The 14,566-nt window shown below is 62.9% G+C and overlaps 1 protein-coding gene across 5 annotated transcripts in view; it reads right to left on the bottom strand.

Annotated features, from left to right (window-relative positions):
- The window catches only part of IKZF1 (IKAROS family zinc finger 1), a 47,950-nt gene extending 47,445 nt beyond the window's left edge, over window positions 1–505 (bottom strand). For 2 of the 5 annotated variants that reach the window (XM_045587181.1, XM_045587177.1), the window contains exon 1: window positions 471–500. The gene's annotated coding sequence lies outside the window, so the exon portion shown is untranslated. Of the gene's footprint in view, window positions 1–470 lie in introns of all 5 variants that reach the window. The other 3 variants (XM_045587179.1, XM_045587178.1, XM_045587180.1) reach the window with 3 other exon arrangements.
- Between the last annotated feature and the right edge of the window lie 14,061 nt (window positions 506–14,566).

Below are 14,566 nucleotides of genomic sequence, written 5' to 3'. Positions count from 1 at the left end.
AGACGGAGTGCGGACACCTGTTTCAGTGCGTCTGTGGCCACTGACAAGTGCTCTAGCGTCTCTGCAAAACCCTACGTGAGAGGAAGCAGGTGGGGGGGCTGAGGGTGAAATTGGGGCCCCTCCATGGGCCCCCACACCCCACACCGGCCCTGCGCACCGCCATCTGCCTGTCAGAGGCCGGACGCGGGCGCCACATGGCAGGAAGAGTCAGATTGCCGTGGGCCGCCGCGGGCGGGCGGGCGGGCGGGCGGGCAGGCGCCCTGCGCAATGAGGGGTGTTTTCCCATGGACCGCCCTCTCCTGCCCGCCCCTGGACAGCGGCCCCCACCGGGAGGGGCCCCGGGACCCCAGGCCAGGGAGCAGGGTCTTAGGGACCCTCTCCATCACCCGACCGAGGCTGAGGGGCAGTGGGCGCTGGGGGAGACATGGCCTCCATCCCGGAGCCCAGCAGACAGCCCGGGGGGCACTCACCGATGAGCCCACGCCTCCCACGGGTGTCCCGGCGTGGAGGGGTCCCTGCGCCGGGCTCCGGAGCCCTGTGCCCTCGGTGGCCGCTCCTGTCTGCGCCCTCACATCCCGGGGGCGGAGAGGAAGGAGGACCGGGGGCCCAATATGCAAAGAAGGAGGGAAGAGGGAAGGAGCGCTTCCTGATCCAGCGCTGAGATGGCGCGCTCAGCGGCAGGTGGGGGCGGGCCCTGAGCCGTGCTCCCCAAAGGCAGGCAGGCGGGAAGGGGGGGACGCGAGGCCTGCACCTGCCCCCGGAGTCCGCCCGCCCGCCCGCCCGCGGGAACCGTTTCCCACTGCGTGGGCCCAGGGCCCCGCCCACTCGTCACAGGAAAATGTGAGCGGGACAGGAGGCTGGACGGGCTCTGGCTCCCCTTCAGGCCCTCAGCAGGGCAGGGGAGGGTAGTGGAGGGGAGGGGAGGGGAGGGGAGGGGAGGGGAGGGGAGGGCAGGGCAGGGGAGGGGAGGGGAGGGGAGGGGAGGACAGGGACAGGGACACCGACCACCACAGGCGGCCAGGCCTCCTCTCCCCTTGGCACCGTCTGCCCAGCCCCCCGTCCTTGCTCCTCCTGTGCCACAGGATCTGACCAATCGTGTCTGACCGTCACCGCACACCCACACCCCACGCCGCTCCTGAAGCCACAGCGCGGGAAACCGCGGCCGAGCCCGCTCCGGGAGGAGGTGCTCGGGGGAGTCTCCCCGCACACACGGCAGGAACACGGGGTGACCACGGAGAAGAGGGGGTGCAGGAGCCCACAGCTGACACCACCAGTGGCTGGGCTGCCCAGTGCCTGTTCCCTCCTGGCCGAGGCTGGCTCCGCGGGGAGCACGACGCTGACCCTGGCGCCTGGCTCAGCCTGCAGCTGGCACGGGAGCCGCGGGAGCCGGCAGGACCTCCTGGCTCCAGGGCGGTGGCCACTGGTCTGGGGACATCACACACGTCTGGGCTGATGCAAAGGGCAGGGAGCAGGGCTCAGGGTGGAGGGGGGTGAGAAGGAACGCGGGAGGGGGGGGGGGCCAGCACGTCGCAGGAAACAGGAAACCAGGCCTGTCCGTCTGAGCGGAACCCGGCCTGCGGATCAGGCTGCACAACCGGCGCTTGTGTCACCGGCCCAGACCAAGGAGCCCCAGCGCCTCCCCTGGCGTCCGGGCGGACTCCAGGCCGCGCTCACCGAGCACGCAGCCACACCGGGCCGCTGCTCCCGGCACCGGGGCCCACACGGACCGTCATACGTGCAAACCCACCGCCTCAGTCAACGGCCAAAGCCAGCAAAGCCCAGGCGAGGCGGCTGCCTCGCCGCTCAGCTCTCCGGAGGCTGACACCCCCTGCCCCAGGCCGCCCTCAGCATGCGCCTGCGTGTGCGTGTGCGTGTACCGGTGTGTGCATGCATGTGTGTAAGTTCCGGATCCACTCGTGCCCACAGAACGGTGAACAGACGGACAGCCGTGTCCGTGGGTGGGTGCTGTGGCGGCCGTGGGCAGGATGTCCAGGGGCTCTCACATTTCCTAACGCATCACTGCGGTGACAAGCCGAGACCACACCGCCAAACGCGACACCGACAGCTCCAAGCCACGTGGGCCGGAGCCCCCACCAGAGAGCCCGTCCCCAACTCTGTCTCCAGCCGGGTGAGGGGGCTCAGCGGCCCCAGCACCGCCGGGAATGGGGGTGTTCTGGCCGCCACGGGCCGGGAATGGGGGTGCTCTGGCAGCCACGGGCCTGGGAAGGTGGGGGGGCAGCGTTCAGGTGCAGCACGGACGCCGGGACTCACAGCTGCTCAAACGGGAAGAGCAGGCCGTTCGGCGGTGAGTGCTCAGCGCCGGCTCTGGGCCTGTGGGCCCGGCAGCACATGCGGGTTTGTTTTCATGTCGAACGAGGGGTAACCGTGAAATCAGTGTGTGCTATCAGACCCGGAGCACAGACCCTCGCCACCGGCACCACTGTTCCTCTCCGGCACACGGCATTCCTGTAACGCCGTCCGCGGGTCCGAGGCTCACATCGCCACCGTCTCAATCGTAAGCCACAAACGCAGTCATCTGCTGTGTCACGGAAACAGCCTGACATGCCGGACATAAATAATGTTCACAGGGTTCCTTCCCAGATCCCAGGGGGAGGACGGTCCTAGGACCCTCCTCCGACAAACGCTGGGAAACAAAGAATAAATTCCAGAGGCTCCGACCACCCGGCAGCTCCGTCTCCGTCTCCTCTCAGCGCGGCCCCCACCACCACCTCTGAGCGCCCACCCGCCTCAACAGCCTGCATTCAGACATTTTCACTTTCCCTCCTTCCTTTCTCTTTGAACAGAAGTTGATCTCGGGAGTGAGGACATGTTTATTCAACAGCATTTAGTCTCTCCACGTTCAGAGGCGCTGAAGGACCCCATGGGGAGCGAGGAGGGGGCCTGAGCGTGCCCCTGCGGGCTCACCGCCCCCGAGGGAGGGAGATCCCCGCCGCCACCCTCTGCCCCCAGAGCGAAAAACAAACAGCCTCGCGCCTTCCGAGATCCCCAGGGAGCACCCGTCCCCACACACTTTGGAAACATTTAGAATTCAGCGGCAGGGCACCCGGTGAACCCGAGCCCGGATGGCAGTCAGGGAGAGCCACCAACTTTCCAAACCGGGACCCGAACGCTCCTCCGCAGGGAGCAGAGCGGGCGGTGAGCTGTGCAGTAAAAGCAAATCTCACCAAAAACAAGAAAACCCCGCCGCCTCCCAGGGAAGGACCTCGCAGAGGCCGGGCTCACCCTGTCGGCTCTGGTCCCATAAAGGCTCAGACGCTGGAGGAGCTGGTCCGGTGGCGGGCGCCCAGCAGTCCCTGCCGGCTGCACCTGCGCTCCCTCCCGCCCGGAGCCAGGGCTCCAGTCCTCCTCCTGCCTTCCCGCCCCTCTCCCCGCGGCACCTTTAGAACCCGGACAGCACTCACGTGGGCTCCGCGGCTGAGCCCGGAGCCAAGGCCGGTCCTCGGCGGAGCGCAGCGGGGACTCCGCGCCCGGCTCCAGGCGCCGTGCTCCCGCCGGCCGCGCTGGGGGGCCGGCCGGTCAGAGCCGCGCTGGGGGCCGGGCCCTCGGACGGGGCCGGGGCTGCGCTCAGGGCCGGGGCCGGGCCGGGCGGGCGGGCGGGCGGAGGAGCGGGCCGCAGTCAGAGCGCCTTTCCCGGCGGCCGGTCAGCAGGACTTCCTGGAGTTGCTCCCTCCACTCGCTTTGTTCCCCATTTCCCCGCTCCCATCGCGCCCGGCCCGCGCCCCGGCCCCGCGCACAGCAGCCGCCCCCCGGCCGCCCGGCCCCGGCCCCGCCGGCTGCGCCCCAAACTCCGGGCTGCGCAGTCCCGCTCCACCTGCCGGGAGCCCGCCCCGCCCGCCGCGCGGGACAGAGAGACCGTCCGGCGCGGGGGGCGCGGGGCGCGGGGGCGCTGGGTGCCGGCGCGGGGCGCGGGGGCGCGGGGGCGCGGGGCGCGGGCGCGCTGGGTGCCGGGCGCGGGGCGCCGGGGGCGTGGGGCGCGGGCGGCGGGACCCTCCGCCTGCCCAGGGCCCCGCGGCTCCTCCCCGGCCGCACCGCGGGCCCCGCGCGCAAACTTGGTGGCCGAGGGCGCAGGGCTCCGGGGCTTCGGGCGGGACAGGGACAGGGACGCGGCTCGGGCCGTACCTGCCGCCGCCGCTGCTCTCCCTGTGCCCGCCTCGCCCGCGCAGCCCGGCCCGCCCCCCGCGCCCCCGCCCGCACCGGCCCCGCATCGCCCGGGGCCCGGGGTGGGGGGCGCTGCGCCCGGAAGGCGGGGGCGCCCCGGACCGCTTCACCCTCGGGCACCCTCAGCCCCGCACCCGCACTCGCACCTGCAGGTCTGGGCCCCGCGTCTGGCCTGTGGGGCTCGGACCCGGGACCACTCTCCGCGTGCGGGCGCCCCTGTCCTCCCCGCCACGCCCTGGACGGGCCGCCAGGCTCCTGGGCGCCAGGCGGGCTTCGCCCCCAAGTTCCATGCCCACCGAGGGGAGGGATGGATCTCTGGGCAGGAAACGGTTCCTGCTCCCAGACACCCAATGGAATCCCCCTTCCTCCCATCCCTCCATCCCCACCTGCTCAGCCAGGACCGCACCGGGAAGGCGGGGAGGGGGCGATGCCCGAGGTGGCCCCGCAGGGCTCCATGCACCTCCGAGTCCCTGCCCAGCCGGCCGAGTGCGGGGCGAAGTGGCTGAGCTGGGAGGGGGGGGGCGGGGGCCTCGGAGCAGGAAGGGGATGGGGGGCAGGGGACAGGGAGCAGGGGCAGCGGGGACAGGTAAGGGGCAAGGAGCAGGGAGGGGGGCAAGGAACAGGGATGGGGAGCCCTCCTTGCTCAGCTCTGGGAGCCCATCACCTGTGCCAGGCACCACCTGGGCAGGGCGGCAGGTGCTCAGTGAGAAGAGGCATCACCCTGAACAGGAGGCCCTCGTGTGGAGGGAGGGGCTGAGGCACTGTCTTGGGGTCTCCTGGGGCGAGTCTGGGGGGCGCTGGCGAGAGCCGAGCCCCTGTGAGCGGGAGAGCCACCCTGGGCTGCCTCCCTGCGGGAGGGAGGCGGGGAGGGGCAGGTGTCAGCCTGGGGAGGGGGGGACAGAAGATGTCCTTCAGACAGCTGTGTGCGGAGGAGCGGAGGCTGGTGAGGGCTGGCCCAGGAGGCTGCTGGCCCAGGGCCCTGGCACCCACTGCCCCTGCCACTCCCCGGTGCCACCCAAGTCCCTTCCACCCTCCACACACACCCCAGACTCCTGTCCATCACCCTCCTCCTGCAGGGACCTACCAGCCCATGCCCAGAGGAGGCCGGCCAGGCACAGACCCAGGTTCCATCCCAGAACCTGCCCTGCCTGCCGGGCCCTCGCTGTCCGTATCTGCACTGGAAACACACAGCTTCACCCTATGAGCTCTCCTCAGGGGCAGGGAGGCAGAGCAGGTGTGGGCCCCCGGGGCTGTGGGCGCCTCTGTGTCTTCCCTTTTAAAATGGACTTTTATTGAGTTCAGAGAGGAAGGGAGAGGGAGAGAGAGAGACATCCATGATGAGACTCATTGATCAGCTGCCTCCCGCACGCCCCCCACTGGGGATGGAGCCCACAACCCAGGCCTGTGCCTTGATAGGGAATCGAACGAGGACCCTTCAGTCCGCAGGCTGATGCTCACCCACTGAGCCACATGGGCCAGGCTGCAGGCACCGGTGGTGGTGGAGGAACGTGGGGTCCGGCACGCGGGGAGGACAGTGCGGACGGCTTTCCTGCTGGGAAGCACGGGGACTGGTCCAGGGTTGGCATTGCTCCCCCCTCTCTCCAGAGGTAACCAGCCTCGGTCCCACAGTCCCACGGTCCCACGGCAGTCTGGGCGGCTCCCTGCAGGCCCTCTACGGAGCCCCTCCCCAGAGCCGCGTTGAGGACGGCCTGAAGGTGCTGTGCCTTCCGTGGGGATGCCTGGCGATCCAGCGGCCCCTCCCCTCTCCCCACGGAGACCTCCCCAGGTGACCTCCCGGGAACGCCGGCAGGAAGATGGCAGGCCTGGCCCCCACCTGACGGTGTAACAACACAGGCGGCTCTGACCGTGGCAGCTGAACCTCCACCTGGAACTGACCCCCCACCCGAGCCCCACCCTAAGCCCCAGCCTGAGCCCCACCCTGACCCCCCACCCTGAGCCCCACCCTGAGCCCCACCCTGAGCCCCACCCTGAGCCCCAGCCTGAGCCCCAGCCTGAGCCCCACCCTGAGCCCCAGCCTGAGCCCCCAGCCCACTGCTGTGCAGGGCCGGGCCGGACGGTACCGTGTCAGCGAGGGAACACATGTTGTATGTTGTAAGCCTTACACACCGTAAGGTTCCTGCAATGCCGTGAACCAGAGGACAGAAAGGGTCATGAAGAGGAGGAAACACACCGGAGGTCACGCCCGGGAGCCGGGCATCATGACATGTGGGGGGCAGCTGGGCGTAGCCGCGGCCCAGCTTGGGGGGGGGGGGGGGTTCTGGGTTCCAGGGAGAGCGGGAGGCGGGGCGAGGCCCGGCTCCAGGAGCGCTGTCGGGCTTTAAAGTCACAGAGCCTCCCTCGAGCACCTTGCCGGGCGGCAGGCAGGTGCTCAGGAGCCCACGTGGCCTGGGTCCAGGGTCACGGCAGGTCGCTGAAGGTCACTGCTGCTCCTCAGAGCCCTCCGAAGCGCTGGGAGGCAGCACACAGCTCTCCTGTCCCCTCCCCGTCCACTGGCCCTGGCAGACCTCCCCCCGCCTTCCCCCTCTCGGCACTCGGGAGCCACAGAAACAGCTGAGTCAGATTGTGGCTTCTTTCCTGGAGGGCGGACAGCTCACCCGGGAACAGTCGGGTCCCAGGACACATGGCCCCTCCTTCCCCACCCGGGTCCCCACGACTCCCACCAGCTGCTGTCCCCGCTCCCCGGCCAGCGGTTCGCTCTGTCTGCCGACCCCAGGCCCTTGGACAGCTCCCTGCTGGCGGCCACCTGCTTAGCTGTCAGCTGGACTCTGAGGCGTCACTGCCTGCCCTCCTCCCTCCCTCTTCTATCCCTCCCCTCCCCTCCTCTCCCTCCTTCCCTCCACTTCCCTCCCTCCCTCTCTCCCTTCCTCCCTCCCTTCCTCCCTCCCTCCCTCCCTCCCTCCTTCCCTCCCTCCCCTCCTCCCCCCCTCCCTCCCTCCCCTCCTCCCTCCCCTCCCCTCCCTCCCTCCCTCCCCTCCCTCCCTCCCTCCCTCCCCTCCCCTCCCCTCCCTCCCTCCCTCCCTCCCTCCCTCCCTCCCTCCCACCATCCTTCTGTCCCTGTTACCGCCCAGGAAGGAAGCAGAGTTTAGAATGTGGTCCTTCCGAGCCCCCACCAATGACCCAGGCCCGTGTGGCTGCTGGCCGGGGTCCCCAGGAACCACCCTCTATTTGGACGGGGGAGAAGCAGGGGGTCGCTAGTAAGGCCTGGAGCCGCTCCTCTCTGAAGGGTGAGCTGGGAATTCCTGGAAGATGGGACCAGCCGACGGCCACGTGCTGGTTTGGTCTTGACGGGATCCCTCCTAGGACAGAGCTCGATCCCATGGGAGGCCCCGGAGAGGCAGCTCTGTGCCCGCTTCCAGCGCACACCGGCTCCTTCCGCCCCATCGCTGTCCTCCAGTCACACGAGGGCTCGCTTCCCGTCAGTGTCCCTTGCTGCCCAGGAGGACGTCTCGTCAGCTTTGCTGCCAGGCACCCCACTCAGGGCACTGCAGGGAGTGACCCCGCAGTTTGGGAGAAGGGGTCACGTCATGACAGACAGAGTGAAGGGGGCTGTGCTGAATGTGTCCCCTGGCTTCAGGGCGAGCTGAGAAAGGGGTGTACACGTAGGTGAGGCCGTGGGCTGCAGGGGGACTCCTCCCACCACCGCGGTGACCTGCCCGGACGGACGGCCGGGCGCAGCGGGCGGGCTCCGGAGGCTGAGCTGTGGGTGTGGACGAGCTCAGGGCTTCTCCTCAGTACCTGGGGGCTCAGCAGCCTGCAGGCAGGTGTGGCTGCTCCCGCTGGACCTCCATCTGTGAGCTCAGGTCAGACCCACGCGCCCCTCCCGCCCAGGAAGAGCTGCCGGGCACCTCCAGGGCAGCTCTTGGCCCCGAGGCCGCCCAGGCCATTAGCCGGTGAGACGCAGCAGCAGCACATGATGGATGCCCTGGGAACTGGACGGCGCTCAGAGCGCGGCCAAGCAGGTCGATAGGCAGACACTCAGCACCGCTGGGCCAGGAAGGGCATCTCGATCGCCCACACCCGGCCGGCTCCCTGCGCGGATGCCTGGATGGTCCCAGCTCGGGGGCTGGGGGGAGGCCGGCCCTGGGGAGGCGGGGGGTTATGTCTGCGTGGCTGTGAGCTCGCCAGCCATCACGTCTCCTCCCCAGGGAGGGAGCTGGCCGGGAGGCGGAGGGAAGCAGCCCGCGCAGCAGGTGAGGCAGAGGGAACAGCCGCCTCGCGTGACTCACCAGTCTCCTCCGAGGCCTCACCTTCTCCGGGGCTGAGAGTGTGGTTATGGGGCTGACCGGGCCTTCCCAGGAGAACTCACACCACAGAGAGCAAGGCCCGCCGGGCAGGGTCTGTCTCCCCACGAGGGTGGAAGCTGACCAGGAAGAAACACCCACTGAGCTACCAGCTGCCAAGTGTGTACACATTTTTTCAGGACACCATATATATATATATATATATATATATATATATATATATATATATATATATGATAGATAGATAAATAGATGATAGATGGAGAGATGACGGATGATAGATAGTTGATAGATGATAGATAGGTAGATAGATAGATGATAGATAGATGATGTATAGATGAGAGATAGATATAGATATACCCTATCTAATAAAAGAATAATATGCAAATTAACCATCATTCCGTTACGCCCACCAGCCAATCAGAGTGAGTATGCAAATTAACCCCCAACCAATATGGCTGCGGCCGCAGAGAGCAGGAGGGAGGCTTGGGCTTCCCCAGTGATGGAGGAAGCCAAGCTTTCCACACACCCTGGTGGGCCCAGGCCTCCACTCAAGGGTACAAAGTTTCAATTATAGAAGGTAAATAAATTCCAACTGAAATGGTGGCAGCCATGGGACTGGAAGGGCAGGAGGCTAGGGTTGCCCCCGGTGATTGAGGAAGCCAAGCTTCTGCAGCACTGGCTGGCTCAGGCCTTCACTCCAGGCTACAAAGTTTTAATTATAGAAGATACATAAATTCCAACAGAAATGGCTGCTGCCAGTCTACAAAGTTTCAATTGTAGAAGGTAAATAAATTCCAGAGACCAGGGTCTCTGCTTGGGTCACCGGGGGCATGGCTGGCCTCCAACCACCACAGGCCCCTCACCCAGGCTGCCCCAAGCCCCAAGGAAACCTTCACCCTGACCCGGGACACCCTTCAGGGCAGACCAGCCTGCCCCCACCCGTGCACCAGGCCTCTGTCCTATCTAATAAAAGTAATATGCAGATTGATCATCACTCCAACACACAAGATGGCTGCCCCCATGTAGTCAAAGGTCCTGCCCCTATGTGGATACAAGATGGCCACCACAAGGTGGCCAGCAGGGGAGAGCAGTAAGGAGGGACCAGGCCTGCAGGGGAGGGCAGTTAGGCCAGCAGAGGAGAGAAGTTGGGGGCAAACAGGCTGGCAGGGGAGCAGTTAGGCATCAATCAGGTTGGCAGGGGAGTGGTTAGGGGGTGATCAGGCTGGCAGGCAGAAGTGGTTAGGGGCAATCAGGAAAGCAGGCAGGTGAGCCGTTGGGAGCCAGCAGTCCTGGATTGTGAGAGGGATGTCTGACTGCCTGATCCACCTAACCGGGCAGTCGGACATCCCTTGAGGGTCCCAGATTGGAGAGGGTGCAGGCTGGGCTGAGGGACACCACCACCCCTGCAGGAATTTCATGCACCAAGCCTCTAGTTTTAAATATAATTTTCTTGATTTCAGAAAGGAAGGGAAGAGAGAGAGACAGAAACATCAATGATGAGAATCATTGGCTGCCTCCTGCACACTCCATACTGGGGACCAAGCCCACAACGCAGGCATGTGCCCTGATCGGGCATCAAACTATGACCTCCTGGTTCATAGGTCAACACTCAACCACTGAGCCACGGCAGCTGGGCCTGTTTCTATGTGAATTTGTAGCTAAATGAATGGCTGGCTCCCCATCTGGGTTAGATGGAGGGGAGTCGGTGGTCCCAGCCTCATGGCCCAGGGTAACCAGGGGCAACGCCGGGGAAGACCACGTGGCCGAGTCCTCGGCTTCTCCCAGGCCTGGTTTGCAGGGAGCGTCTCCTGGCAGCGTGCGTTTGGGGCTCCACCGCGGAGCTGACAGGGAAGGAGCATATCAGCCCCCCACAGCGGCGGAGGGCCCTCCCAGCAGTGCATTAGGCGTGCGGTGCGAACCCGCCGTGGTGCCGGGAGACTTCATGGCTTCCATTAACCGGCGCGGAGACAGAGGGCCAGTGTCTGCCTTCCCTCGTGGTGGAGCACTTTGCATAGAGCCCACCCCCGGCTGAATTGCTCGAATTCGTTAAATGTACAAAAAGGCCCCTCCCGTCGCGCGGGTGGGGCAGGTGTTTGATGAGGCAGAGCGAGATGAGCGCTCCTCTCCCCATCGGGTGCCGAGGGGACGCGGCGCTCAGTTCACGCTTCCAGGGGGGAGGAGGGTAGGTAACCAGGTTAATAATGACAGAGAGAGGAATTGACACCACAAAAGAAAAATAATTATTCTCGCACTTCGTGACAGTTCTAAGACAGACGTCGTTGGCTAAGTGAGGCTCGGGTAGGCACAGGGGGTGACACACACCTTATATGCATATGGGTTAGTGACAGCAGACTGTCAGATCGGGGAGCGCACGATTGTCAAATGTGAGACGCCGCCTCACAAAGCCTGGAGCACTGCCTAACTACTTATTTCTACTCTCAGAGACCCCGCCCCTCAGCCCTTCCAAAGACAAAGGCCCAGTCACTTAAGGACCGAAGCAGGTCAAGGGTAGGGTGGGACCCAGCTTTGGACTGGGGCCTCCCTCCGAGGCCTTGAGCTCCTCTGCTTCAGCACACATCGGCCCACCCAACGGGGCCGTCAGAGTCCGGCTTCCTGAGGCCCACCGGGAAGGGTTTACACCAGCGTCAACGAGATCCCAGATTGAGCAAGCCCTAGCCCAAGTCCCCAGAAACGGTTTGAAGATGGCGGTCAACCACATCGTCCAACGGAGGTGATGTTAGGCGTGGCCATCACTGAAGCTGCTTCTGGAAGGCATCGTCGGCCTCCTGAGCTTTGGGAGAGCTTGGGCAGATGGAGAGAGTCAGCTGTTGGATGGTTAGGTTTGGTTAGGTTAGGTTTGATTAGGTTAGGTTAGGTTTGGTTAGGTTAGGTTAGGTTAGATTAGGTTTGGTTAGGTTTGGTTTGGTTATATTAGGTTTGGTTAGGTTACGTTTGGTTTGGTTAGGTTTGGTTAGGTTAGGTTTGGTTTGGTTAGGTTTGGTTAGGTTCGGTTCGGTTATATTAGGTTTGGTTAGGTTACGTTTGGTTTGGTTACCGGAAAGTTAGGTTTGGTTAGGTTTGGTTAGGTTAGGTTAGATTAGGTTTGGTTAGGTTAGGTTTGGTTTGGTTAGGTTTGGTTAGGTTCAGTTCGGTTATATTAGGTTTGGTTAGGTTACGTTTGGTTTGGTTACCGGAAAGTTAGGTTTGGTTAGGTTAGGTTGGGTTGGGTTTGGTTAGGTTAGGTTTGGTTATATTAGGTTTGGTTAGGTTAGGTTTGGTTTGGTTACCGGTAAGTTAGGTTTGGTTAGGTTAGGTTTGGTTAGGTTTGGTTAGGCTTGGTTGGTAGGTGGAGAGGATCCCTAGGGAGAGTCAGGAGACCTGGTTCTGGTCCTGCTTCTTTCTCCGGCCTTGGGCATGTTCTTCGTTGACCTTCCTCAGCGTTGGTGTCTTCCTTCCCAAGGTCAGAGTAGGTGTCTTCTTCCCCAAGGTCAGCGTGGTGGACAAGTGACCTTGGGGATGTCTCCTGACAGAGCTCCATGCCTTCACATGGGCTCGGGCAGGGCACTCCCTGTGGATGCGTGGAGCCGAGCGCAGCCATGGGGGTCCTGCCATCTCAAGCCCACCGACCTGTCTCCCAGGCCACGTCACCCCAAGGCCCAGCACGGAGGGTCACGCTGCTGAGAGGCCAGGCCTTCCTGTCCTCCCAGGACACAGGGACACAGCCCCTCCCTTCCCAATGGAGGCCCTCTGGCCAGGCCCGGGAGGCGGGCGCCAGGGGGGGAACTGAGGAGCCCCCTGGCCCGAAGCGTCAATAAGGCAGAAGGCGCGGATGATGAAGAGCCGCGAGTCCATCGGGAGCGCCCTCAGCGGGACGCTCCGTGGGGCCGGGCGGGGTTTTCCCGGGAAAGTCTGCCGCGGGGAAGGAGCGAGGCACCTGTGCAGACCAGGACCCGCGCAGGGGGAGAGTAAGCGCGTTGATCTGGGGAAATCCTGACTGTGCCCGGCAGGGAGGCGGCGGGTGAGTGGGAAATGCTTTGGGGAAAACCCGTAACTTCCCCAAACGCCATGTAAATGCCGGCAGCGAGGAACATTCGCAGGAAAGCTCTCAGCACGGGCTTTGCGTTGGAAATACTGAGTGGAGATGAGAATTGCAGACGCCTGTAGTTCCAAGGCCACCCTCCCCCGAGCTCACAGACAGCGGGTGGTGTGCAGGTCATGTCCGCGTGGCGCACACACGCTTGGTGGGAAGAGGGTCTGACCAGGATTACAGACCCATGTTCTGAAATACTGGTTAGCAGGCAACACAGGCTCAAGGACACGTACTGCCCGTAGGGGTTACACGGCCAGGAGGTTGTGTTGCGTGTAAAGGAGGATGAGCCGGGAAATAGCATGTGGTCACGTGCCGAAAGGTCTTGTCGGTTAGCAGTGTGTCTAGGGGTAAAACTGGTGTGGACTTTAAATCCTCCGGCCAATCAGAAGCCAGGGACAGCCACGGGGGGCGGGGGCGAGAGGGCGCCGGGGGCGGTGATGTGTCTGCAGCCCACCTGGCCACGGCCCTGTCTCTGTCCACATCTGGACACGCCTCACCCAGTGGCTTTTTAAAAAGAAAGGAAAAAAGACCAGGTTGACATGCAGGGACACTGAGATAATGTTCGCAACTAGTGTGAAAGGGTTACATTTGCTCATATACAAAGAGCTCTTACTTGTGAATAAAAAGTACAAAGAAATAACTCAATGACCAGTGGGCAAAGGGCCTAATTACACCGGCAACAAAAGAGATACAAAGGACCATGGAATGAAATGTATGTGTGTGTGTGTGTGTGTGTGTATATATATATATATATATATATATATATATCTCCCACTCAGTGGAGGTTAGAAAATAAAAATAAATGGCAAGATGTGCAGTTCTACGTGTGGCCCTTGAAGGCTGTTAAGGGGAGGGAGACGTGGGGGCTCGTGGGTGACATTCGTAGAGTCATTTAGAGCCGTGGTTGGCAAACTGCGGCCCGAGAGCCACCTGCGGCTCTTTGGCCCCTTGAGTGTGGCTCTTCCACAAACTATCACGGCCTGGGCGAGTCTATTTTGAAGAAGTGGCGTAGAAGAAGTTTAAGTTTAAAAAACGTGGCTCTCCAAAGAAATTCCAGTAGTTGCCCTGTTGGTATTTGGCTCTGTGGACAGATGAGTTTGCTGACCGCTGGCTAAGAGGACAGTGCAGGGTCCCAGGTCACAAGGAAGCAAAAGGTAACATGTGTAACGTTCACTTTGTAACTTCGAGGAATACCTACACATGCTTAAAAAGTGTTTGTGTGCGCGCACATGTGTATACACACACGTGTGTGTGCATGCGTGTGTGTAAAATGGTCATGAGAATGAGGCTTTTAGAGAAAACGGGAAGGATCTCCATGCTCACCACAGGGAGGGCTGGTGCCGGTCCCCACAGGAGCGTGTGAGCTGTGAATCGGAAGGTCGGTCTGTGTCCGCGGTGAAACGCTGGCGCCCTGCAGGGTCCGGGAACGAAGTGGCGGGGCCGGGCCCGCCTTCTGCCGCTGCTCCGTGTGCACACGCAGACGGCAGGCACGGCCCGCAGCACGGCCTTTGCCCGGGGCCGGCGAGTCTTCTGTTGTTAGGCCGTTCCCCACGATCATTTGCAGGTGATTCTTTTTTTTTTCTTTCTTTTTTTTAAGATATTTCATTGATTTTCCACAGAGAGGAAGGGAGAGAGAGAGAGAGCTAGAAACGTCAATGAGAGAGTAACATCGACCAGCTGCCTCTTGCACACTCCCTACTGGGGATGTGCCCGCAACTAAGGTACATGCCCTTGACCGGAATCAAACCCGGGACCTTTCAGTCCGCAGACCAACGCTCTACCACTGAGCCAAACCGGTTTCGGCTGCAGGTGATTCTTAATATTATTTATAAAGCCACACATGCTGAAAGGCATGGTTTGCCTCAATAATAATTAAAAAAAAGTGTTAATACGAAGATGAGCTTGGTCAGAATTATGTTGACAACTATCCCGCGACCATGGATTACTTCGTCAGCAGAAAGAAGGCACAGAACAAGCCAAGGCTGCTTGGAAAGTTCGCTGGAAGCCAGAGAGCAGTGAGTCTAAGGGCGCT

This window comes from Pipistrellus kuhlii, unplaced genomic scaffold, assembly GCF_014108245.1.
Source record: "Pipistrellus kuhlii isolate mPipKuh1 unplaced genomic scaffold, mPipKuh1.p scaffold_m20_p_26, whole genome shotgun sequence".
Taxonomy (NCBI): Eukaryota; Metazoa; Chordata; class Mammalia; order Chiroptera; family Vespertilionidae; genus Pipistrellus; species Pipistrellus kuhlii.
Note: the sequence above shows the minus strand (reverse complement) of the source record. Positions and strands in the feature narration are given on the sequence as shown.